Genomic DNA, 25,156 nt, shown 5'->3' on the forward strand with positions numbered 1-25,156 from the left:
ACATATTAGGTATCAGGAATCCGGCCTCCAAACTGTAAGCACTGCTCCGTGCCGTGGACCACCCACCGAGGGTGTAGTTCAGTCTCTGCAATTCAGGAAACAAATTGCTTACAAACAATTATCTTTAAAAGAAAGTGGCTAAGAAACCCGGTGAAGTACTGCAGTGTGCTTTTACAGGTACAAGTTAACTTTAAAACAATTACCCAAGACCAGCTTAACACGGTCAAATACTGTAGTCCTCACCTTAACGGGTTATTTCGCCAGTCTTTAACAAAGCACTCCAAGATATAGGAGCTAGGAATAATGAGCAACACATTTAAAAACATTAGGTTTCTTTGTCAAGCTCTAAATTCAAATGTCAGACTACAGCCTTTTAAACCCTCTTCTGACAATTAGATTAATTAGTTAGCTTACACCTGTTTCTTAAGGTGATATTTGCAAAAGCATTATTCTTATCTAAAAGCATTATTCACATAATTACTAAGTGTAACACGTTATAAAGAAGAAATTGTAAATTCTAAACAATGTAAATTTCAATGCAGATTATATCCGGCACCTTTCTCTGGCAGTTAAATTTATTATAAAAATATATTATAAAAATATATGATAAAAACTACAAAAAAATGTCAGAGTTGCCTTCTGGGTATCTTATAAAAGTAAACCTATTTAAAAATTACGATAAGAAAGTCATTACAGACATATAATTTAATTTAACACAGAGGCCGGATTCCTGATACCTAATATGTGAGTACGGATATCTTTTTTGTTACTCACAGTTCTGACACATATTAAGAGGATCCTTTTGTCCGTAGGAGCAAAGTACCATCGGCTACATTCATTTGCATATTCGGAACGGCTGTGTGCACAGACCTGGTTTGTGTGTCTACTTACCGACAAGCTGAAGGCATTTACCGTATTGGACTTCATCTGTCACACATTCTGGGTGTTCTGTAATACCTATGTATATGTATTTTTATTTCTTTTAATATGTATTATTTATGTGTTTGTTAATAGGTTGACCTACAATTTTATTTGTATCAATGAACAAATATTGTATTGTATTTTAATGCATTTTTTTGGGTAAATTTGTATGTGTTTATAACCGGCACCTTTTCCATTTACTTATTTTTCATTTACTAATTTTTTTGGCAGTATTTTTTAGCAATATATATTTTTTCTATTTTACTACATAGATTTTTTGGCATTATTTATATACACTTTATTAATTTTTATATATCAATTATTTCCATTATTATCTAATATTGATAAGATCTTGGTTCTTTAGTTTGTATACTATTTACTCTTTAGCTTGTTTGAAGCTCCTTAGCTTGTTGTTTCGAGCGCTCCCTAGTGGTTCTTTAATTATTTGGTCTTTACTATAGGTTTGAGAGGGTGTCCTATATATTCTCTAGTTGGAGTTTGCAGTAAATTATATTTTTTGGCACTGGTCACTAACAACTTTCTTTTCCAAGTGTTATTGCAGGATGCCTCGATATCGAGGCATCACTGCAATAACCGGAAAGAGACTGGAAGCGAGCAGGATCGCTTCCAGCTGCTTTAAACCCCTAATGTCGTACAGGGTACGTTGCTGGTCTTTTAAGACCAGTTTGTGTGCGACTTACCCTGTAGAACACGCGTCGTTAAGGGGTTAAAAAAAAAAACTAGAAATTTGACTGTGAAATAATAGCAGTCAGTTTCCTTCACACGTGTGCATTTCAGGGCCTGCCAGGGCACAGTGTCATACCAGTACAACTCATATCTGGTGTAAAAGTAGTGTACATTTAAAAAAAAAACACACTTTTTTGACTGTGAAATAATAGCAGTCAGTTTCCTTCACACGTGTGCGTTTCAGGGCCTGCCAGGGCACAGTGTCACCCCAGTGCAACTCATATCTGGTGTAACAGTAGTGTACATTAAAAAAAAACCTAGAAATTTGACTGTGAAATAATAGCAGTCAGTTTCCTTCACACGTGTGCGTTTCAGGGCCTGCCAGGGCACAGTGTCACACCAGTGCAACTCATATCTGGTGTAACAGTAGTGCACATTAAAAAAAAAAATAGAAATTTGACTGTGAAATAATAGCAGTCAGTTTCCTTCACACGTGTGCGTTTCAGGGCCTGCCAGGGCACAGTGTTACACCAGTGCAACTCATATCTGGTGTAACAGTAGTGTACATTTAAAAAAAAAACACTTTTTTGACTGTGAAATAATAGTAGTCAGTTTCCTTCACACGTGTGCATTTCAGGGCCTGCCAGGTCACAGTGTCAAACCAATGCAACTCATATCTGGTGTAACAGTAGTGTACATTTAAAAAAAAAATACAATTTTGACTGTAATAGATTGAATAGCAGTTAGTTGTCTGCAAGCGTGTGTGCCAGGCCTACAGCGTCTACTCTGCCAACTTCTGCCAGTGCACAGTGCCACTCATATCTGTTGTCACAGTAGCTTGCACGCATAGTACCACTAATTGGAAAAAAAATGACAGGTAGAGGCAGGCCACCCCGCAGGGGCCGCCGTGGTCGTGGTGCTGTGATTCCCTTTGGCCCTAGAATAATGCCCAGTGTTCAGAGGCCACGTACCCTGAACTCGAAAAGTTCTGAGGACATAGTTGACTGGCTAACATAGGACACCCAATTTTCTAGAGCTTCCGCTTGGAACCTTGACACACCATCTTCCTCCAGCTTAGCTTTGGGCACCTCTCAAGTTACCACTCGCCCGCCTCCCGCCACCACCAACAATAGCACCACAGCTGCTTCACTTGATCTAGAGGAGTTATTTACACATCAGTTGGAAGAAATGAGTGATGCGCAACCATTATTGCCAGAGGATGTAGATAACAGGGATATGTCTCAGTCAGGCAGCATTACACACATGGACGTACGGTATGATGATGATGTTGTACCCGCTGCTGCTTCCTTTGCTGAGTTGTCAGATACAAGTGAAGTGGTTGATGATGATGATGCGTCCGTGGATGTCACGTGGGTGCCCGCTAGAAGAGAAGAAGAGCAGAGGTAAAGTTCAAATGGGGAGACAGAGAGGAGGACGAGTTGGAAGCAGGGGGAGGTCATTGAAAGGAGCTAGTGGCACAGTCAGACAGCATGCATCGGCACCCGGGGTCAGCTAGCCAGCATGCCAATCAATGCATGCTGTTGCCACCACCAGAATGCCGTCATTGCAGAGCTCAGCAGTGTGGCATTTTTTTGTGTGTCTGCCTCTGACAACAGCGATGCCATTTGCAACCTGTGCCAAAAGAAACTGAGTCGTGGGAAGTCCAACACCCACCTAGGTACAACTGCTTTGCGAAGGCACATGATCGCACATCACAAACGCCTATGGGATCAACACATGAGTACAAGCAGCAAACAAACTCAAAGCCGCCATCCTCCTCCTGGTCCAGCATCTTCAGCCACGTCAACCACTGCTGTCCTCCTTGCCCCCTCCAACCATTCGCCACTCCGTCTCTCGCCTTGAGCAGTTCCTGCTCATCCGCCCACAGTCAGGTGTCTGTCAAGGACATGTTTGAGCGTAAGAAGCCAATGTCACAAAGTCACCCCTTTGCCCGGCATCTGACAGCTGGCTTGTCTGAACTCTTAGCCCGCCAGCTTTTACCATACAAGCTGGTGGAGTCTGAGGCGTTCCAAAAATTTGTAGCTATTGGGACACCGCAGTGGAAGGTACCCGGCCGAAATTTCTTTGCACAAAAGGCAATAGCCAACCTGTACTCGATTGTGCAAAAGGAAGTAATGGCATGTCTGGCACACAGTGTTGGGGCAAGGGTCCATCTGACCACTGATACCTGGTCTGCAAAGCATGGTCAGGGCAGGTATATCACCAACACTGCGCATTGGGTAAACCTGCTGAAGGCTGCCAAGCATGGAATGTGTGGCTCTGCAGAGGAGTTGGTGACACCGGCACGACTTGCAGGCAGGCCTGCTGCCACCTCCTCTACTCCTCCTACTCCATCTTCTGCCATAACCTCCTTGGCTGAGTCCTCTTCTGCTGCTGCATCTTGCTCCACATCAACGGCAGCCCCAAGCTCCCCAGGTACTATTCCACATCCCGGATATGGCAGTGTCACGCCGTCTTGGGGTTGACTTACCTGAAAGCAGAGAGTCACACCGGACCAGCACTCCTGTCCGCCCTGAACGCACAGGTGGATCAGTGGCTGACTCCGCACCAACTGGAGATCTGCAAAGTGGTTTGTGACAATGGAAGAAATTTGTTGGCGGCATTGAATTTGGGCAAGTTGACACATGTGCCGTGCATGGCACATGTGTGTAATCTGATCGTACAATGCTTTGTGCATAAGTACCCAGGCTTACAGGACATCCTGAAGCAGGCTAGGAAGGTGTGTGGCCATTTAAGTCATTCCTACATGGCCATGGCGCACTTTTCAGATATCCAGCGGCGAAACAACATGCCGGTGAGGTGCTTGATTTGCGACAGTCCGACACGTTGGAATTCAATACTCCTAATGTTTGACTGCCTGCTCCAACAAGAAAAAGCCGTTAACAACTATTTGTATGACCGGGGTGCTAGGACAGCCTCTGTGGAGCTGGGAATTTTTTTGCCACGTTACTGGACGCTCATGCGCAATGCTTGTAGGCTCATGCGTCCTTTTGAGGAGGTGACAAACCTAGTCAGTCGCACCGAAGGCACCATCAGTGACATCATACCATTTGTTTTCTTCCTGGAGCGTGCCCTGTGAAGAGTGCTGGATCAGGCCGTAGATGAGCATGAAGAGGAAGAGGTAGATTTGTGGTCACCATCACTACCAGAAACAGCCTTATCAGCATCGTTTGTTGGACCTGCAGCAACGCTGGAAGAGGATTGTGAGGAAGAGGAGTCAGAGGAGGAATGTGTCTTTGAGGAGGAGGAGGAGGAAGACCAACCACAACAGGCCTCCCAGTGTGCTCGTTGTCACCTATCTGGTAACCGTGGTGTTGTATGTGGCTGGGGGGAAGAACATACCTTCAGTGAGATCACTGAGGATGAGGAGCGGGACATGAGTAGCTCGGCATCCAACCTTGTGCAAATGGGGTCTTTCATGCTGTCGTGCCTGTTGAGGGACCCTCATATAAAAAGGCTGAAGGAGAACGACCTGTACTGGGTGTCCACGCTACTAGACCCCCAGTATAAGCAGAAAGTGCCTGAAATGTTACCGAATTACTGCAAGTCAGAAAGGATGCAGCAGTTCCAAAATAAATGAAAAAGTATGCTTTACACAGCGTATAAGGGTGATGTCACAGCACAACGGGAATCTAACAGGGGAAGAGGTGAAAGTAATCCTACTCCTCCCATGACCACACTGGCCAGGACAGGACGCTTTACAGACGTGTTGTTGATGGAGGACATGCAGAGGTTTTTAAGTCCTACGCATCGCCACAGCCCTTCGGGGTCCACCCTCAGAGAACGACTTGACCGACAGGTAGCAGACTACCTTGCCTTAACTGCAGATATCGACACTCTGAGGAGCGATGAAACCCTTGACTACTGGGTGTGCAGGCTTGACCTGTGGCCTGAGCTATCCCAATTTGCGATAGAACTTCTGGCAAGAACCTTCAGTGCAGCAGGAGGTATTGTCACTGAGAAGAGAAGTCGCCTAGGTCAAAAAAGTCTAGAGTACCTCACCTTTATTAAGATGAATGAGGGATGGATCCCGAAGGGACTGACAGTGGGTGATACATTCGACTAAAAAAGGCCTGATGAGATGAGCTGCCTTGGGCTAAAAATGGTTCACACGCTGCTGTATTTTATCTCTGAATGCCGGGTGACTTGCGTGACTTATCTGCCACCAACTAGGGTTCAAGCCGCAATGTTTTAGGGCACTTTCTGCCTGGGAAACAAACATCAATTTTTCTGGCCGCTGCTGCAGCAGCGGCTGCAACAATACCTAATTTATCAGGCATGTGTACATGCCTAATTTTTCTGGCATCTGGTGCTGCACTGTGGCTTCAAAACCAAACCAAAAAAAAAGGCACATAACAGGGATTAAACTGATAGGAATAGTACTACTTAACACACCACTCCTATCTGGTGGCACATTAGATTGCACGCGCAGTGCCCCAAATTTGAAGAAGGAGGTCCGACCAAGCATCTTTTTCCATCTCCTGGTTCCTAAAATCGATGCCATATACATGTCCCCTGATAGGGGACGTCACAGGGATTAAACTGATAAGAATAGACCTACTTAACACACCACTCCTATCTGGTGGCACATTAGATGGCACGCGCAGTGCCCCAAATTTGAAGTGGGAGGACCGACTAAGCATCTTTTTCCATCTCCCGGTTCCTAAAATCGATGCCATATACACGTCCCCGGATAGGGGACATAACAGGGATTAAACTGATAAGAATAGTACTACTTAACACACCACTCCTATCTGGTGGCACATTAGATTGCATGCGCAGTGCCCCAAATTTGAAGTAGGAGAACCGACCAAGCATCTTTTTCCATCTCCCGGTTCCTAAAATTGATGCCATATACACGTCCCCTGATAGGGGACGTAACAGGGATTAAACTGATAAGAATAGAACTACTTAACACACCACTCCTATCTGGTGGCACATTAGATTGCACGCGCAGTGCCAAATTTGAAGTAGGAGGACCGACCAAGCATCTTTTTCCATCTCCCGGTTCCTAAAATCGATGCCATATACATGTCCCCTGATAGGAGACGTAACAGGGATTAAACTGATAAGAATAGTACTACTTAACACACCACTCCTATCTGGTGGCACATTAGATTGCACGCGCAGTGCCCCAAATTTGAAGTAGGAGGACCGACCAAGCATCTTTTTCCATCTCCCGGTTCCTAAAATCGATGCCATATACACGTCCCCTGATAGGGGACGTAACAGGGATTAAACTGATAGGAATAGTACTACTTAACACACCTTATAATAATGCAGAGAGAGCAGTCTGAAGAAGAGGAGTCAAAGGAGGAAGGTCGTTTTGAGGAGGGGGAAGACCAAATACAGCAGGCGTCCCAGGGGGCTTGTTGTCACCTTTCGGGGACCCTTGGTGTTGTACGTGGCTTGCTGGAGGAAGAGACCTTCAATGACATCAGTGAGGACAAGGAACGGGACATGGCTAGCTTGGTATCCAACCTTGTGCAAATGGGGAGTTTGCGGTTGTGCAAATGGACTGTTTGCGGTTATTTGCGGTGAGTTAAACGGGGAGTTTGGTCTGTCACTGTGAAACGGGCATAACCCTTACACTACCTGATCAATACAACATCATACCTGATGTTTTAAAGCACGTTATTCCAAACAATTTAGGAATGTTAGGTGATTTATGCCCTTTATGGATTAAAACCAGACTCTGCATCAACTATGTAATTTTCCATGGGAGTTTTGACATGGATCCCCCTCCAGCATGCCACAGTCCAGGTGTTAGTCCCCTTGAAACAACTTTTCCATCACTATTGTGGCCAGAAATAGTCCCTGTGGGTTTTGAAATTCGCCTGCCTATTGAAGTCTATGGCGGTTCGCCCGTTCGCGAACATTTGCGGAAATTTGCGTTCACCATTTGCAAACGGAAAATTTTATGTTCGCTACATCACTATTAGTCAACACATATACATATGTATTTTTACCTATACATATGTATGTAAATGTGTGCCCTGTTCCCTGTATACAACCTCTCCAACAGGTATGAATGGAGCTTTCATTAAGTGATACCATGTATGTTCATAAACCTCTAGAATGTCTCCTGTGTCCAGAGTGTTTTACATATGTGCAAGATAAAAGGTGTTTGCAAATATCCTAAAATTGTGTTAATTGTGTGGAACATTCAAGTGCCTAGAGTTGACAAATTTGAAAATCCAAAAATAAGTTTGAATTTCTGTTCCATAGGAGAAATAGGGTTTTTAACTTTTTAAGCAAGTCAATAAGTTCCAATTCACATTTTAAAATACCCCATTTTTTAATCAACAGTGATAAATATTATCTTTAAAGGTTAATATATCATATAAAGAGATATATATTTAGAAATCAGTCATATCAAAGGGATATAAACCCCCAAAATGTTCTTTTGTTATTCTAAGCGTACAAATTTATAAAAAAAAAAGTTCAAATTTGATTCGTTCTCATGGTATTCTTTGTTGGAGATACCTAGGAATGTGTCTAGAACTCTACATGGCAGTAAACACTGCTGCCATATAGTGCTCCTGAGCTTACAGCCCTGTTTTTTTACAAAAGATATCCAGAGAATGAATAAATATTGAAAATATAAGTAAATTGGAAAGTTGTTGTTTTTTTAAATGAAATGCTCTACATGAATCATGAAAAAATGGGTTTCATGTCTCTTTATATTTTACTTAAATATAATAGGGCTTTGGTGGCCCTATTTTGGAGTGCTGGCTGCTAAGTATTTTTCTACATTGTTGTCACTAATATTTTGCCCAGAAAATAGTAAACCTTCTTAGTAAATTTTCCTTTTCCTCAGAGGAAGCCAACCTGCTTACTACACTTCTTACAAATAGCATAGTCAGTGCCATTATAGAATAATAATAAACCTTTAAATTATGGTAATGTTTATTAGCAGTCTAAGAAATGGTTCATAATAAATAGCATCTCATCAGTGCATGCAGCTATCACGCTAAAATATCAATTAGCAGTATGGACCTACAGGCAAGACACGTTCTTCAAAACACTATTCACTAAGAGTAAGCTTCTAGTATTTTTACACCTCTTCTCCTGTCTTTATAGTTACCCAAAACAGAACCCGTTCATCTTCATAACACCAACCTTGTCTTGAGGTAAATTATTTTCCTCCAATTATTTATTGGTCTATAGAATTTTAGATACCTCCTGCTTACTACATGGGGGAAGCAAATAACATCCTCATACTCATGACCATTAAAATACGACACAACATCTTTAAAGTAGAAGATAGCTAAAAACAAATATTTAATTAATTAATTAACAATGTATACTACATCAGCTAATGCAGTAGTCCACATACCTAAGAGTCTATAAGCTGTATAAGCAAAACATCATGGGCTCAATTACATATGCGGTGTCGCCCACAAAATCCGCGGCTGCTGGTTTTTACACAATTTCGGTATTACATATATGGTGCCGCATATAAATGCAGCACGTATATTTCACCCATTGACCGCTATTTTTACTTCCATAAGCTAACATAGAAATGCAAATCTGTATCACATTTTCAGCGCAAGGACTTAAGTGGCAAAAATGGAGAAATTTTACATCATTTTCACCTTTCCATACATAGGCAGACACAGCAAACCTTGTGCTGAGTATGTGAGTACCGTAACTCCCTGAAAATAGTAACACCTAACGCATGCGCAATTTCTATAAATGTCAACCGCAATCCCCCACCGCAACAACTAATAAAGTATAATAACCCCTAATCCGCCATCAAACCCACATCGGTACTAATAATAAAAATAATAAGCCCTAAACTGACAACCCCCCACAACGCAATATGCCTAATTAAACTATTAACCCCTAATCCGCAATTCAACCACATTGCAATCTACCTAATAAAAGTATTAACCCGTAAATCCGCCAACCTCAACATCGCAAACTACCTATTAAAAATATTAACCCCTAATCCGCCATTAACCCACAATGCAATAAACCTATTAAACTATTAACCCCTAAATCACCAAACCCACACAACGCAATAATGCTAATACATCTATTAACCCCTAAACCGCCAAACCCCACAACACAAATAACTAATGATTAAGCCCTCTAACCTAACACCCCCTATATTAACCCGTTACATACATTAAAATAAAAATTAAATTAAATTACAATTAAAATTACAATTAAAATAAAAAAACTAACATTACTTTAAAATTTACAAACTTTAAAAATAAAAAACTAAGTTTAAATTAAGCTAAAATTACAGAAAATAAAAAACAAAATTACCAGAAATAAAAAAATTATACCTAATCCCTATAAAAATAAAAAGCCCCCCAAAAAACACCCCCTAATCTAATACTAAACTACCAATAGCCCTTAAAAGGGTCTTTTGTATAGAAGTGCCCTAAATTAAACAGATCTTTTCCTTAAAAAAATACTAAGCCCCCCTCTAACAGTAAAACCCCTCACCCATGACCAAACCCCCAAAATAAAAAAAACTAACACTAAATAAACCTAAACTACTCATTGCCCCTAAAGGGGCATTTGTATGAGCATTGCCCTTAAAAGGGCATTCAGATCTTTTACTGCCCTTAAAAGGGCATTCAGCCCATAGCCCTAATCTAAAAAATAAATTCTTCAAATTCAAAACAGCCAATAGGATGAGAACTACTGAAATCCTATTGGCTGATTTGAACAGCCAATAAGATTTAAGTAGCTCTCATCCTATTGGCTGTTTTGAAATTTAATTTTGAAATTAAAACTACAAATCAGTTAAAGATAGATATTTTAGACATCTATACATTAGAACAATTAAATAAAGAAAACCAAAATTCTGATGAAGAAATTCTTTTGTACACCAAATTAAGACCACCGTCTAGATTTAATCATATACATAATAGAGGTGTTTTTTAGAATCATTCAATATTTTAATCACACATGATTTAAGATGTTTAGAAAAATCTGAAAGTGAAGGGGGAAATAATGACAATATGTACTACAATCTTAATATATTTGAAAGAAAAGGTATTAAAGAATTGAAAAATAATTATGGCATTGTGATAAGGCAAGCAGACAAAGGAGGAGGGGTGGTTATACAAGACACTGACACCTATAGAAATGAGGCCCTCCATTTGTTGCCTGATACACAAAGCTACAAACTGATCAGATATGACCCAACTAAAGTATTAATTGTGGAACTTGAAAAGTTTTTAAACTCATGGTTACTAACTAAAGCCAACTGTAAAGAAGAATTTGATTTCCTCCTAATAAGAGAAACCAAGGATACCAATCCTATATCATCTCCCTAAGATTCACAATAATGTTGTGAATCCACCCGGGAGACCAATAATTTTGGGTTTTGATAGTATATCTTCTAATTTATTATTATAGGTAGACCTGTTTTTACAGGTTTTAGTTCCCAAGACTACATCTTACTTGAAAGATAGTACTGAACTACTTAAAATTCTGAAAGATTTAGTGTGGAATCCCTATTGGTTATTTGTAACTGCCTACATAAGATCACTTTACACAGTTATAAATAATGAGGAAGGGGTAGATAGAATAAAAAAGATCTTCTTAGACTTCGATTTTCCTTCAATTATTCAGCTAGACTTTTTGACCAAAAGTATTAAAGGGACACTGTACCCAAATTTATTCTTTCGTGATTCAGATTGAGCATGGAATTTTAAGCAACTTTCTAATTTACTCCTATTATCAAATTTTCTTCATTCTCTTGGTATCTTTATTTGAAATGCACAAATGTAAGTTTAGATGCCGGCCAATTTTTGGTGAACAACCTGGGTTGTCCTTGCTGATTGGTGGCTACATTTATCCACCAATAAAAAAGTGCTGTCCAGAGTACTGAAACCAAAAAAAAGCTTAGATGCCTTCATTTTCAAATAAAGATAGCAAGAGAATGAAGAAAAATTGATAATAGGAGCAAATTAGAAAGTTGCTTAAAATTGCATGCTCTTTCTGAATTAAAAAATAATTTTTTGGGGTTCAGTGTCCCTTTAAGTTTATACTTGAGAACATTTATTTTTCCTTTAACGGCAAATTTTACTGACAAATACAAAGCACAGCTATGTTTTTTTAGAACACCTTAATAAAAACAATTTGGGTCTAATTTTTTAAAACAAAATCGATAGTAACTGATGTGAATTTCTAGATTTAGAAATCATCAGTAAAGGTAATAAAACAACAACTAAGACCAATTTCAAAACAGTAGATCAGAATACTTACCTTAATTCTAATAGTTGCCATGATAAGCAATGGCTCCAAAATATACCTAAGGGCCAATTTGCCCGTATAAGGAAAAACTGTATCAATATACCTGATTTTCATTCTCAGGCTAAAATGCTAAAAGAAAGATTTATCGAAAGAGGTTTTGAATCTTCATTACTGGAAAATATAGATGAAATAACCAGGTTGGATTGGGATAAACTGCTAGAAGGTAAATCAGAAGTAAGTAAAAAGAAAAAATATTAAATAAAGACGATGGATGGTAACACCATCACGAACAGCAATTATGATGGTATTTTTTGTAATAGGATGTTAACTACTTACAGCCAAGATAAGAAAAAGATAGAATATACAGTAAATAATCATTGGCATCTACTTAAAAAGGATCCAATTTTAGGACCAAGTTTGCCTGACAGAAACCATATGGTCTGTAAAAGAGGACGTGATTTAAAAACAATCCTCTCCCCCTCTGATATGAGCCAAAAATTCATCAGATGGCAAAAACATAAACAAAATATTGATATTAAGACTGCAATAAATGAGAATGCAACTGCCCTTATCCTAACTTCAGTTCCACCAAAAGGTTGGCATAGATGTGTTAGGTGTGATTACTGTAAATACTCTCCAAAGAAAATATTAACATACAAATTTGAGAATATTCAATTAAAAATTAATTATTTTAGTAACTGTGACTCCACTTTTGTAATATATGTCTTGAAATGTAGCTTTAATTTGTTTTACATAGGACATACAAAATGCCCTCTACATAAAAGAATATATAAACACCTTTACAACTTTGAAACTGGTTTTCTTAAACATTCTGTCTCTCTGCACTTTAATCAGGTACACCGAAATAGTAAACAAGACCTTTTTATTTGGAATTGACCATATTCCGATTGACAGATGTAGAGGAAATTGTGGAAGAATTTTGAACCAACGTGAAACTTACTGGATACTTAAATTGAATACATTACAACCAAACGGCTTGAATGAAAACTATGATCTTGTATCTTTTTTGTAAAAGTTTTTTGTAAAGGTTTTTTGTAATGTTTTTTGTATAAGTTTTCATAGTGGTTTCTATTAAGTTCACAATAAAACTTTTCAAGTATAGATAATATTCAGTTAAACACATATGTAAATAGATGTCTATCTGGACTTTCCTTTTCCCATCCGTAGGGATCATCTGGTAGTCTAAGCCAGCTGGACTATCAGATCCACCTCATCAAACAATCCCCCCTCCCTTCCCAATCCCACCCCCAGGTCCAGTTACATCGCAATGTATGTTTATTACCTTTATATCAAGGGTTAATTTTATAATTTTATAGTTTATTTGTGCCACTGATGCAATGTTATGAACCATTTGTGTTATTGACACAATGTTAATAGATTAATGTTCTGATCAATTGATATAATGTAATGACTTATTTGTGTAACTGATACGACTTTATGTAATTTTTCATTTTTTACATGTTTTTATATTTTATTTGTTATATTTTAGCTGAGTTACTATTTGCTAATAATTCCATTTCTAAGATGTTATCATGTGCTCAGAATTACAAATGTTGCTATAACCACTGTTGTCATTTTCAAAATTGCTTAATAGTTAAGTGAATAGCGACAAGTACATTAACTGCCTTAGGCCTAGATTTGGAGTTCGGCGGTAGCCGTCAAAACCAGCGTTAGAGGCTCCTAACGCTGGTTTTAGGCTACCGCCGGTATTTGGAGTCAGTGATTAAAGGGTCTAACGCTCACTTTACAGCCGCGACTTTTCCATACCGCAGATCCCCCTACGCCATTTGCGTAGCCTATATTTTCAATGGGATCTTTCTAACGCTGGTATTTAGAGTCGTTTCTGAAGTGAGCGTTAGAGCTCTAACGACAAGATTCCAGCCGCCTGAAAATAGCAGGAGTTAAGAGCTTTCTGGCTAACGCCGGTTTATAAAGCTCTTAACTACTGTACCCTAAAGTACACTAACACCCATAAACTACCTATGTACCCCTAAACCGAGGTCCCCCCACACCGCCGCCACTCGATTAAAATTTTTAACCCCTAATCTGCCGACCGCCACCTACGTTATATTTATGTACCCCTAATCTGCTGCCCCTAACCCCCGCCGACCCCTGTATTATATTTATTCACCCCTAATCTGCCCCCCACAACGTCGCCGCAAGCTACTTACAATAATTAACCCCTAATCTTCCGACCGCAAATCGCCGCCACCTACGTTATCCCTATGTACCCCTAATCTGCTGCCCCTAACACCGCCGACCCCTATATTATATTTATTAACCCCTAATCTGCCCCCCTCAACGTCGCCGACACCTGCCTACACTTATTAACCCCTAATCTGCCGAGCGGACCTGAGCGCTACTATAATAAAGTTATTAACCCCTAATCCGCCTCACTAACCCTATCATAAATAGTATTAACCCCTAATCTGCCCTCCCTAACATCGCCGACACCTACCTTCAATTATTAACCCCTAAACTTCCGATCGGAGCTCACCGCTATTCTAATAAATGGATTAACCCCTAAAGCTAAGTCTAACCCTAACACTAACACCCCCCTAAGTTAAATATAATTTTTATCTAACGAAATAAATTAACTCTTATTAAATAACTTATTCCTATTTAAAGCTAAATACTTACCTGTAAAATAAACCCTAATATAGCTACAATATAAATTATAATTATATTATAGCTATTTTAGGATTAATATTTATTTTACAGGCAACTTTGTAATTATTTTAACCAGGTACAATAGCTATTAAATAGTTAAGAACTATTTAATAGTTACCTAGTTAAAATAATAACAAATTTACCTGTAAAATAAATCCTAACCTAAGTTATAATTAAACCTAACACTACCCTATCAATAAAATAATTAAATAAACTACCTACAATTACCTACAATTAACCTAACACTACACTATCAATAAATTAATTAAACACAATTGCTACAAATAAATACAATTAAATAAACTAGCTAAAGTACAAAAAATAAAAAAGAACTAAGTTACAGAAAATAAAAAAATATTTACAAACATAAGAAAAATATTACAACAATTTTAAACTAATTACACCTACTCTAAGCCCCCTAATAAAATAACAAAGCCCCCCAAAATAAAAAATTCCCTACCCTATTCTAAATTAAAAAAGTTACAAGCTCTTTTACCTTACCAGCCCTGAACAGGGCCCTTTGCGGGGCATGCCCCAAGAATTTCAGCTCTTTTGCCTGTAAAAAAAAACATACAATACCCCCCCCCAACATTACAACCCACCACCCACATACCCCTAATCTAACCCAAACCCCCCTTAAATAAACCTAACACTAATCCCCTGAAGATCTTCCTACCTTGTCTTCACCATGGGTGGTGGGTTGTAATGTTGGGGGGGGGGTATTGTATGTTTTTTTTTACAGGCAAAAGAGCTGAAATTCTTGGGGCATGTCCCGCAAAGGGCCCTGTTCAGGGCTGGTAAGGTAAAAGAGCTTGTAACTTTTTTAATTTAGAATAGGGTAGGGAATTTTTTATTTTGGGGGGCTTTTTTATTTTATTAGGGGGCTTAGAGTAGGTGTAATTAGTTTAAAATTGTTGTAATATTTTTCTTATGTTTGTAAATATTTTTTTATTTTCTGTAACTTAGTTCTTTTTTATTTTTTGTACTTTAGCTAGTTTATTTAATTGTATTTATTTGTAGCAATTGTGTTTAATTAATTTATTGATAGTGTAGTGTTAGGTTAATTGTAGGTAATTGTAGGTAGTTTATTTAATTATTTTATTGATAGGGTAGTGTTAGGTTTAATTATAACTTAGGTTAGGATTTATTTTACAGGTAAATTTGTTATTATTTTAACTAGGTAACTATTAAATAGTTCTTAACTATTTAATAGCTATTGTACCCGGTTAAAATAATTACAAAGTTGCCTGTAAAATAAATATTAATCCTAAAATAGCTATAATATAATTATAATTTATATTGTAGCTATATTAGGGTTTATTTTACAGGTAAGTATTTAGCTTTAAATAGGAATAAGTTATTTAATAAGAGTTAATTTATTTCGTTAGATAAAAATTATATTTAAGTTAGGGGGGTGTTAGTGTTAGGGTTAGACTTAGCTTTAGGGGTTAATCCATTTATTAGAATAGCGGTGAGCTCCGATCGGAAGTTTAGGGGTTAATAATTGAAGGTAGGTGTCGTCGATGTTAGGGAGGGCAGATTAGGTGTTAATACTATTTATGATAGGGTTAGTGAGGCGGATTAGGGGTTAATAACTTTATTATAGTAGCGCTCAGGTCCGCTCGGCAGATTAGGGGTTAATAAGTGTAGGTAGGTGTCGGTGACGTTGTGGGGGGCAGATTAGGGGTTAATAAATATAACATAGGGGTCGGCGATGTTAGGGCAGCAGATTAGGGGTACATAGGGATAACGTAGGTGGCGGCGTTTTACGGAGCGGCAGATTAGGGGTTAATAATAATATGCAGGGGTCAGCGATAGCGGGGGCGGCAGATTAGGGGTTAATAAGTGTAAGGTTAGGGGTGTTTAGACTCGGGGTACATGTTAGGGTGTTAGGTGCAGACGTAGGAAGTGTTTCCCCATAGGAAACAATGGGGCTGCGTTAGGAGCTGAACGCTGCTTTTTTGCAGGTGTTAGGTTTTTTTTCAGCTCAAACAGTCCCATTGTTTCCTATGGGAGAATCGTGCACGAGCACGTTTTTGAGGCCGGCCGCGTCCGTAAGCAACTCTGGTATCGAGAGTTGCATTTGCGGTAAAAATGCTCTACGCTCCTTTTTTGGAGCCTAACGCAGCATTTGTTTTAACTCTCGATACCAGAGTTAAATTTATGGTGCGGCCAGAAAAAAGCCCGCGGAGCGTTAACAGCCCTTTTACCGCCGAACTCCAAATCTAGGCCTTAGAGTGCACATACATTAATTTTATATCATTTTATATGTTATTTTTTAACAGTGATCTATTCATATAATGGGGGGTAGATATCAAGCCGTCAACCTCAAATACGCTGGAATTCCGCAGCGTATTTGTGGCGAGGCTGATTCGCCTTAGTTATCAAAGGCCAAAGACCGGCAAAAGTAGAATTTTGTGACGTAAACTTCGATCCGCTGGACTCAGTCCGACACAGATCGATTCTTATGTCACTCCAGATGTTCCGCACACAAGTGCGGCACAATCTGACTACTTTTGCTAGTTATCAAAAAACTAGCAGGTACGCTCGGCACTTTTACGGCCCTGCATACCTGGTTTTCAAACCACCACCCTGGAGGAGGCGGATCCCATAGGAATCAATGGGAGTCTGACCATAGCGAAAGTACAAGTTCGCTGCTGCCAGACATCCCATTGATTTCTATGGGAGCTGTCTACACCTAACACCCTAACATTTACCCCGAGTCTAAACACCTCTAATCTGTCCCCCCCTACACCGCCGCAACTAAATAAAATGATTAACCCCTAAACCGCCGCTCACGGAGCCCACCGCAAGCTACTCTATACATATTAACCCCTAAACCGCCGCTCCCTGACCCAGCCGCAACTATAATAAATGTATTAACCCCTAAACCGCCGCTCCCGGAGACCACTGCCACCTACATTATACCTAGTAACCCCTATCCTGCCCCCCCTATACCGCCGCCCTCTATAATAAAGTTATTAACCCCTATCCTGCCGATCCCGCACCTCGCCGCAAATAAATAAATAGTTTAACCCCTAAACCGCCGCTCCCTGACCCTGCCGCAACCTATATTAAATTTATTAACCCCTACTCTGCCCCCCCTACACCGTCGCCACCTATAATACATTTATTAATCCCTATCCTGCCCCCCCACTACACCGCCGCCACTGTAATAAAATTATTAACCCCTAAACCTAAGTCTAACACTAACCCTAACACCCCCCTAACTTAAATATTAATTAAATAAATCTAAATCATATTTCTATTAAGAACTAAATTAATCCTATTTAAAACTAAATACATACCTTTAAAATAAACCCTAATATAGCTACAATATAAATAATAATTATATTGTAGCTATCTTAGGATTTATTTTTATTTTACAGGTACCTTTCAATTTATTTTAAATAGGTACAATAGCTATTAAATAGTTATTAACTATTTAATAGCTTACCTAGCTAAAATAAAGAGAAATGTACCTTTAAAATAAACCCTAAGATAGCTACAATATAATTAATAATTACATTGTAGCTATCTTAGGATTTATATATATTTTACAGGTAACTTTGTATTTATTTTAGCTAGTTAGAATAGTTATTAAATAGTTATTAACTATTTAATAACTACCTAGCTAAAAGAAATTACCTGTAAAATAAATCCTAACCTAAGTTACAATTAAACCTAACACTACACTATCATTAAATTAATTAAATAAATTACCTACAAATAACTACAATTAAATACAATTACATAAACTAACTAAAGTACAAAAAATAAAAAAAGCTAAGTTACAAAAAATAAAAAAAATAAGTTACAAACATTTAAAAAAATATTACAACAATTTTAAGCTACTTACACCTAATCTAAGCCCCCTAATAAAATAACAACCCCCCCAAATAAAAAAATGCCCTACCCGATTCTACATTAAAAAAGATCAAAGCTCTTTTACCTTACCAGCCCTCAAAAGGGCCTTTTCTGGGGGCATGCCCCAAAGAATTCAGCTCTTTTGCCTGTAAAAGAAAAATACACCCCTCCCAACATTAAAACCCACCACCACATACCCCTAATCTAACCCAAACCCCCCTTAAAATAACCTAACACTAATCCCCTGAAGATCATCCTACCTTTAGTCGTCTTCACTCAGCTGAGCCACCGATGGAACTGAAGAGGAGACCCGGACCGGCAGAAGTGATCATCCAAGGGGCGCTGAAGAAATCTTCCATCCGATGAAGTGATCCTCCAAGCGGCGCTGAGGAAATCTTCCATCCGGGCTATGTCATCTTCCAAGAGGCGCTGAAGAAGTCTTCTATACAGGCGAGGTCATCTTCGAAGCCGGGTCTTGAATCTTCATCCCGCCGACGCGGAACATCCTTCTTTCACGACGTACTACCGACTAGTTTTAGTTTACAGGTACATTTCTATTAATTTTAGCTAGGTAAGCTATTAAATAGTTAATAACTATTTAATAGCTATTGTACCTAGTTAAAATAAATTGAAAGGTACCTGTAAAATAAAAATAAATTCTAAGATAGCTACAATATAATTATTATTTATATTGCAGCTATATTAGGGTTTATTTTATAGGTAAGTATTTAGTTTTAAATAGGATTAACTTAGTTCATAATAGAAATATCATTTAGATTTATTTAATTAATATTTAAGTTAAGGGGGTGTTAGGGTTAGGGTTAGGGTTAGTGTTAGACTTAGGTTTAGGGGTTAATAAATTTATTACAGTGGCGGCGTTGTAGTGGGGGGCAGGATAGGGGTTAATAAATTTATTATAGGTGGCGACGGTGTAGGGGGGGCAGGATAGGGGTTAATAAATTTATTATAGGTGGCGACGGTGTAGGGGGGGCAGGATAGGGGTTAATAAATTTATTACAGTGGCGGCGGTATAGTGGGGGGCAGGATATGGGTTAATAAATTTATTATAGAAGGCGATGGTGTAGGGGGGGCAGGATAGGGGTTAATAAATTTATTATAGGTGGCGACGGTGTAGGGGGGGCAGGATAGGGGTTACTAGGTATAATGTAGGTTGCGGCGGGTACAGGGAGCGGCAGTTTAGGGTTTAAACTATTTATTTATTTGCGGCGAGGTGCGGGATCAGCAGGATAGGGGTTAATAACTTTATTATAGAGGGCGACGGTATAGGGGGGGCAGGATAGGGGTTAATAGGTATAATGTAGGTGGCAGCGGTGTCCGGGAGCGGTGGTTTAGGGGTTAATACATTTATAAGACTTGCTGCAGGGTCTAGGAGCGGCGGTTTAGGGGTTAGTAACTTTATTTAGTTGCGGGGGGCTCCGGGGGTGCCGGTATAGGGGGTAGAACAGTGTAGTTTAGTGTGAGTGCTTAGTGACAGGCTAGCAAGAAAGCTGTCAAACAGCCGAAGAGCAGCGAGATCGGATGAGTGATAACTCTCACAGTCCGCTGCTCATCGCCCCGCGGCTTTTTGACAGCTTTATTTGATAACTTAGGCGTATTTTTTCAGGTCCGCGGCGGTGAAGGTAGGCGAGCTTAGGCGGGCGTATTGGGCCGGCGAAGGCAGGAAAGTTGACACGATGATAACTACCCCCCAATGCCTGTTTCTAAGATGGTTATATAACGTTTGGATGTCAGATTTATTTTCTATTTTCTAACAATCTGTCAAAATATTTGTAGTTGGGGGAGGAGCCAAATATGCAACTGAACGGCAGCACATTCTCATAGCTCTGCACATACTGTACCAAAATTCAATTAAATGACAGTTTAGCCCAAATATATGGACATCATTCTAGATCAGAATGTCCAGGGGACCTGCAAGATCAATTTTAAAGAGAGCCATTAAGAGTTACAGGGATCTCAGGACCTGGGTATATACGCCTACGGCCGATAACGGACACTAAGAGCTGGAGCAGCCATCTTGCGGCCTGCGCAATATCTGTGCTGTAGTCGGGGATCGATCTAAGCTTATTGTAATACCCTCTGAGTGACTGCTCAATTATGGAAGGCCCGGAGCGCATCATGGAGGAGATACGCAACTTTTTGGATAGCTGCCGTGAAGTGTTTGTATACTCAGCTGTGCTGACAGCAAGGCAGATGGAACACGCTGACTACAAGTTTTCCCTTACAGCTGCTCCTAAGATAGAGCCAGCGTGCATGAAAAGGATGGGCACCGTTGGTGCCGAGACTGCTGCTGAGCGCTCGGGCCCCTTCAGTATTTCACGGCGCTGCGCCTGGGATATCAGATACCGCGGACCATGCTACTGCAATGAGATACCAAATGGCCGCAATGCCCTTGAGGAGGTCATGTCATAAATTGAAAATGGAGCTACTCTACATCCGTCATAGCTGGAAGCAATCCTTGGGCGAGGAGGATCAGGTCTCTGCGATTCTACCTGATAACACGGAGGTGGCGATCCCTTATGGCCTCAGAAAGGGGATTGGATAGTTTAGACATAGCTCTAGTGCCTATAATGGAAGACACACTTGCGAGTCTGAGACTCTGTATACGGACTCGTAATATTTTGAGGTATCCAGATTTTTCCTATGCCTATACCACACTCCTATGCCTAGACTCCTGGTCTGGGTGCTGAGTTCTTAGACTTGCTTTACCACTCGCATAATATTTGGAATGAGAGACATATCACTCCACAGCACTGTTGATTAAATGCTTTCTTGCTGATAGCTACTATAGATGTTATACTACTTTTAAGTTTTCAGTGTTCTATGCTCAGCTACCATGGGCCATTTCTTGTGCAGACAATGAGAGTTAATCTTTACAATGTTTGTATTTCAGAGGACCCCTTTCAGTTCAGAAGGAATTGAGCTTATGGGTTATGCAAAAGTTATTGCTTGTCTAACGATATAATAGCAACTCTGTTGACTGCTTTAATGAGCTAAATGTTATACCTAGACCCCCCCTCCATTATATTCTTCTCCTATTGTTGGTTGCCCATGCCCTTACTGCAATATGGTCTCTTTTATTTGTATTGCTCATTTTGCCTATTCTGGGTGCCTAATATAGCTCATATGACTGTTTATTTATCTAGGTTTTATACCATGTTTAAAAACTGTTTATATCATGGATAGATATCAATCTAGCTAAATGTTCTATAGTATTGCAAAGTTGACTGTGAACACATGTGTAAACGATGTAATTCTTGCTCTGCGTGATATTATTTGGGTGGATACTCTGTGTGTTATGCTATTGCCAAATGAGCTGCGCTATACCAAGTATGACTATATTGCATTACCATAGCTATAACTACCCTATCCCTTTGCATAATAGCTGACAGCAGCATGCTGCTGATTAAATGTGTTTCTTCTCTTCCAAACTGATTTTGCACAAGAGGGACATATGTATTCATGTATAAATATAGGAGGGTTACAGTCCTGTACAATTTTACAATATTCTAGCTTGATGGGTTAAAGGTGTTTTAGATGAGCTCTTGTTTCTAAGGTGTTAGACGATAGTATTTACCATGCCTTGTTTATAAATGCATTGGTTTCATATGAAGGCTGTTGGTTAGGATCCAGCTGACCGCCTATAGAACTAATATATATATATATATATATATATATATATATATATATATATATATATATACACATTTATACTCCCTTACACACCCTTCATAGTTAATTGACATTGAGGATTGAAATAAAATGTGTCATGCTGTCCCCTGACATTTTGACTGCCCCTAAGGCTTAGGTGTCTGCGGCCGAGACCCCTGAGCCTTCTCATTTGCACCCCTATAGATGACATAGACATCATATATGGAAAAAAGACTGAATAGTTAGATGGGAAATACTAATATTCTCCATTAGATATATTCACCAATCCTTAAAGATAGCTCCAAACTTTTGCCTCTCATCAGAACCTATACACTGCTATATGTAGCCTTTCATCTATGCATTTCACATGTATACTTATGCAGGCTGGTCCTGCATTCTCTATAGTCCACATCCTGATAGTGCCAAACTGAACCACGAAACCTTTGATAAATTTATTCGCCAATATTTTTTTAAATTCTGGTGGGTCGGGTTTTGCATCAATCTAATGCACGAGTAGCCCTCTCTATACACATATTAGCAAACCAGGTCCTTAGATGATTCTTCACAGTGCTGTGATACCCTGTTTCATCACAGCGTGCTTATCTTGAATTATAACATAAAACGCTTCCTCAGTTCCATGCTTCTCACACCATATAACCTACTATATATATACACATCCACCTCCTCCCCCCAACCCACAATGTGTCTCCTTGTTAAGGGGAACTAAACACGCGGCTTTTCTAGCCTATGCCGCAACCTTCACCATGATTTTCACCATTACCTGCAAACTGAACATATTAAATATTTTTTCTCTCCCACCCTGAGTTGATATTTTAGTTAGGTCTAATAGCGGCCTATTAAGTTACAAGAAAAATATCTCAAGTTTATTTGATATGCAAGACATAAAGTGCTATAAAAATGAGGTTTATCATATGAGATTCATAGGAGGTCTCCTAGGTCAGAATGTTGTGTATGCTAGAGGGTCCAAGAGGGCCCTACTGTACTATTTAGAAGATCCCTAGGTGACAGACACTCCAGTAATATAATGTTCACACGGTTTATATATTATTAGCTCTGTGTTTTTCTATAATCTAATTTTCATTGTCAGAACCTCTTGTAACACTGATATCTTATCTCATGTGACATAAGAATTTATTTATGCAATGTTGTATACCTTTAAATGAACCTCAAATAAAAATATAAATAAAAAAAAAATATTTGTAGTTAGTATATCGGTTTAGCTAAATTAGGAATGTATTTTTATTTTCAAGTTTCTAATTAGCTTAAAGTTTAACTCTAAATATATATATATATATATATATATATATATATATATATATATATATATATATATATATATATATATATATATATATATATATTCAGAATATTTTTGTAGGAGAAAAATATTTAAACATAGCAGAGCTATATGACAATACTATGAAAAAAGAAGGGGACAGCAGCACTCAGAAAAAATAACACCTTATTGATCTAATATGTAGATAAAACTCTGAAACATTGTGTCAAACAAAGAAACATCAAACACACATCGGTCTCTTCAATATACAATGAATTTATTTCTAAAAACAAAAAGAAGCATGCTAATGCTACAACTGAAAAAATGCCACTGCAGTGGATAGCCTGAGAAAAAATGGGAATACTACAACAGGCACATACGAATGAGCTTATGGACATATAAACAGCATAGTGATAAAGATACACTAACAAATGTCAGGATAACAACATATTACGAAGAGAACCTGCCTATCAATGAAGCAAGAGCAAAAGTTCTCAAAACAATGTCCTGAGTGGAAATAATGATGTTTTATCTTGATGAATTCCCTCTTAGAATAATCTTGGTGTATCAAAGTCACTAATTGAAAGTGGTACCATACATTGCAAAAACGTCCAAAAAAAAAATGCTTGCCAGGTACTACAGTGCATAGACATAGAGGCTCATATCTCCAATGTGGCAAATATACAAAAACAGAAGCATACAACCTTGTTAACTTGTAAGCAGGATAATCCGGGTATACAAGGCATTTCAAAGAGGCATGCAGGTAACAGACCGGGACTCCACCTCCGACATCCTGTCTTACCCAAATCATTCCGTCTCGTATCTTGCTCTAAAGAACACAGGTCAGACTTGAAACTCCGTTTTGGGCAATTAAGACACCCTTCAACTCCGCCAGATAACTTCCAGACAAGATTTCAGAAAGCACCATAAATATGTACAGGTGCTACACTGTTGCTGCTTCAATTCAGAATGACTTGGTCAACGCGCACTTCGCCCCACAATGCTGAAACTAAATTTATATACAAAGAAGAAGAAAAGCATTTTATTATAAACAAGGAAGCACAAACAAAAATTGTAGAAATAAAACTCACAGCAATACTGAGAGACCGATGTGTGCAGAGCTTCCAAAACAAACTATCTAGGTGACACATGGAGTACCACTAAATTTTTCCTCCCATGTATCAATAGATTGACTATAGATAGATATATGGCATACTAAATGGAGTGCAGCTTATGTTTTTAACGCTTAACTAAATATCTAACGTTACTTATATAACTACTTGTGTTACAAAATACACAGCTGAAGGAAAGACTGAGTGCTCATATATAGATTAAATAGACTCCTCAATTGCTCTTATAAATCAATATATCTTTTGAGATTAAAAAAAAAAATGGAGATTCTTTTTAGCTAAAATAACTGACCTAATCAAAGAGAAAACTAAAAGGTTAACAAATTTAGCCGAGAAAAGACCCATACTCAATTCTTTCATTTAAGCCAAGAGGGGACACTGTTTTGAGCACATACATCCATCTTGCTTCTTTGTTTAAGATACATTTATTATTATCCCCTCCTCTACCACTTGTTATTCCTTGGTCAATTCCTACAAATTTTAAAAAGGCAGTGTTGCTGTTGTGGACATCTCTAAAATGCTGCGCTACACTAGTATCTCTTTCATAGAGGATTTCATCCCTATGCTCCTGTATCCTGTCCTTGAACATACGTTTCATTTTCCCTACATAGAACAGGGGACAATAGCATTGTAGAAGATAAACAACTCCAAT

This window comes from Bombina bombina, chromosome 1 (assembly GCF_027579735.1).
Source record: "Bombina bombina isolate aBomBom1 chromosome 1, aBomBom1.pri, whole genome shotgun sequence".
NCBI classification, from domain to species: domain Eukaryota; kingdom Metazoa; phylum Chordata; class Amphibia; order Anura; family Bombinatoridae; genus Bombina; species Bombina bombina.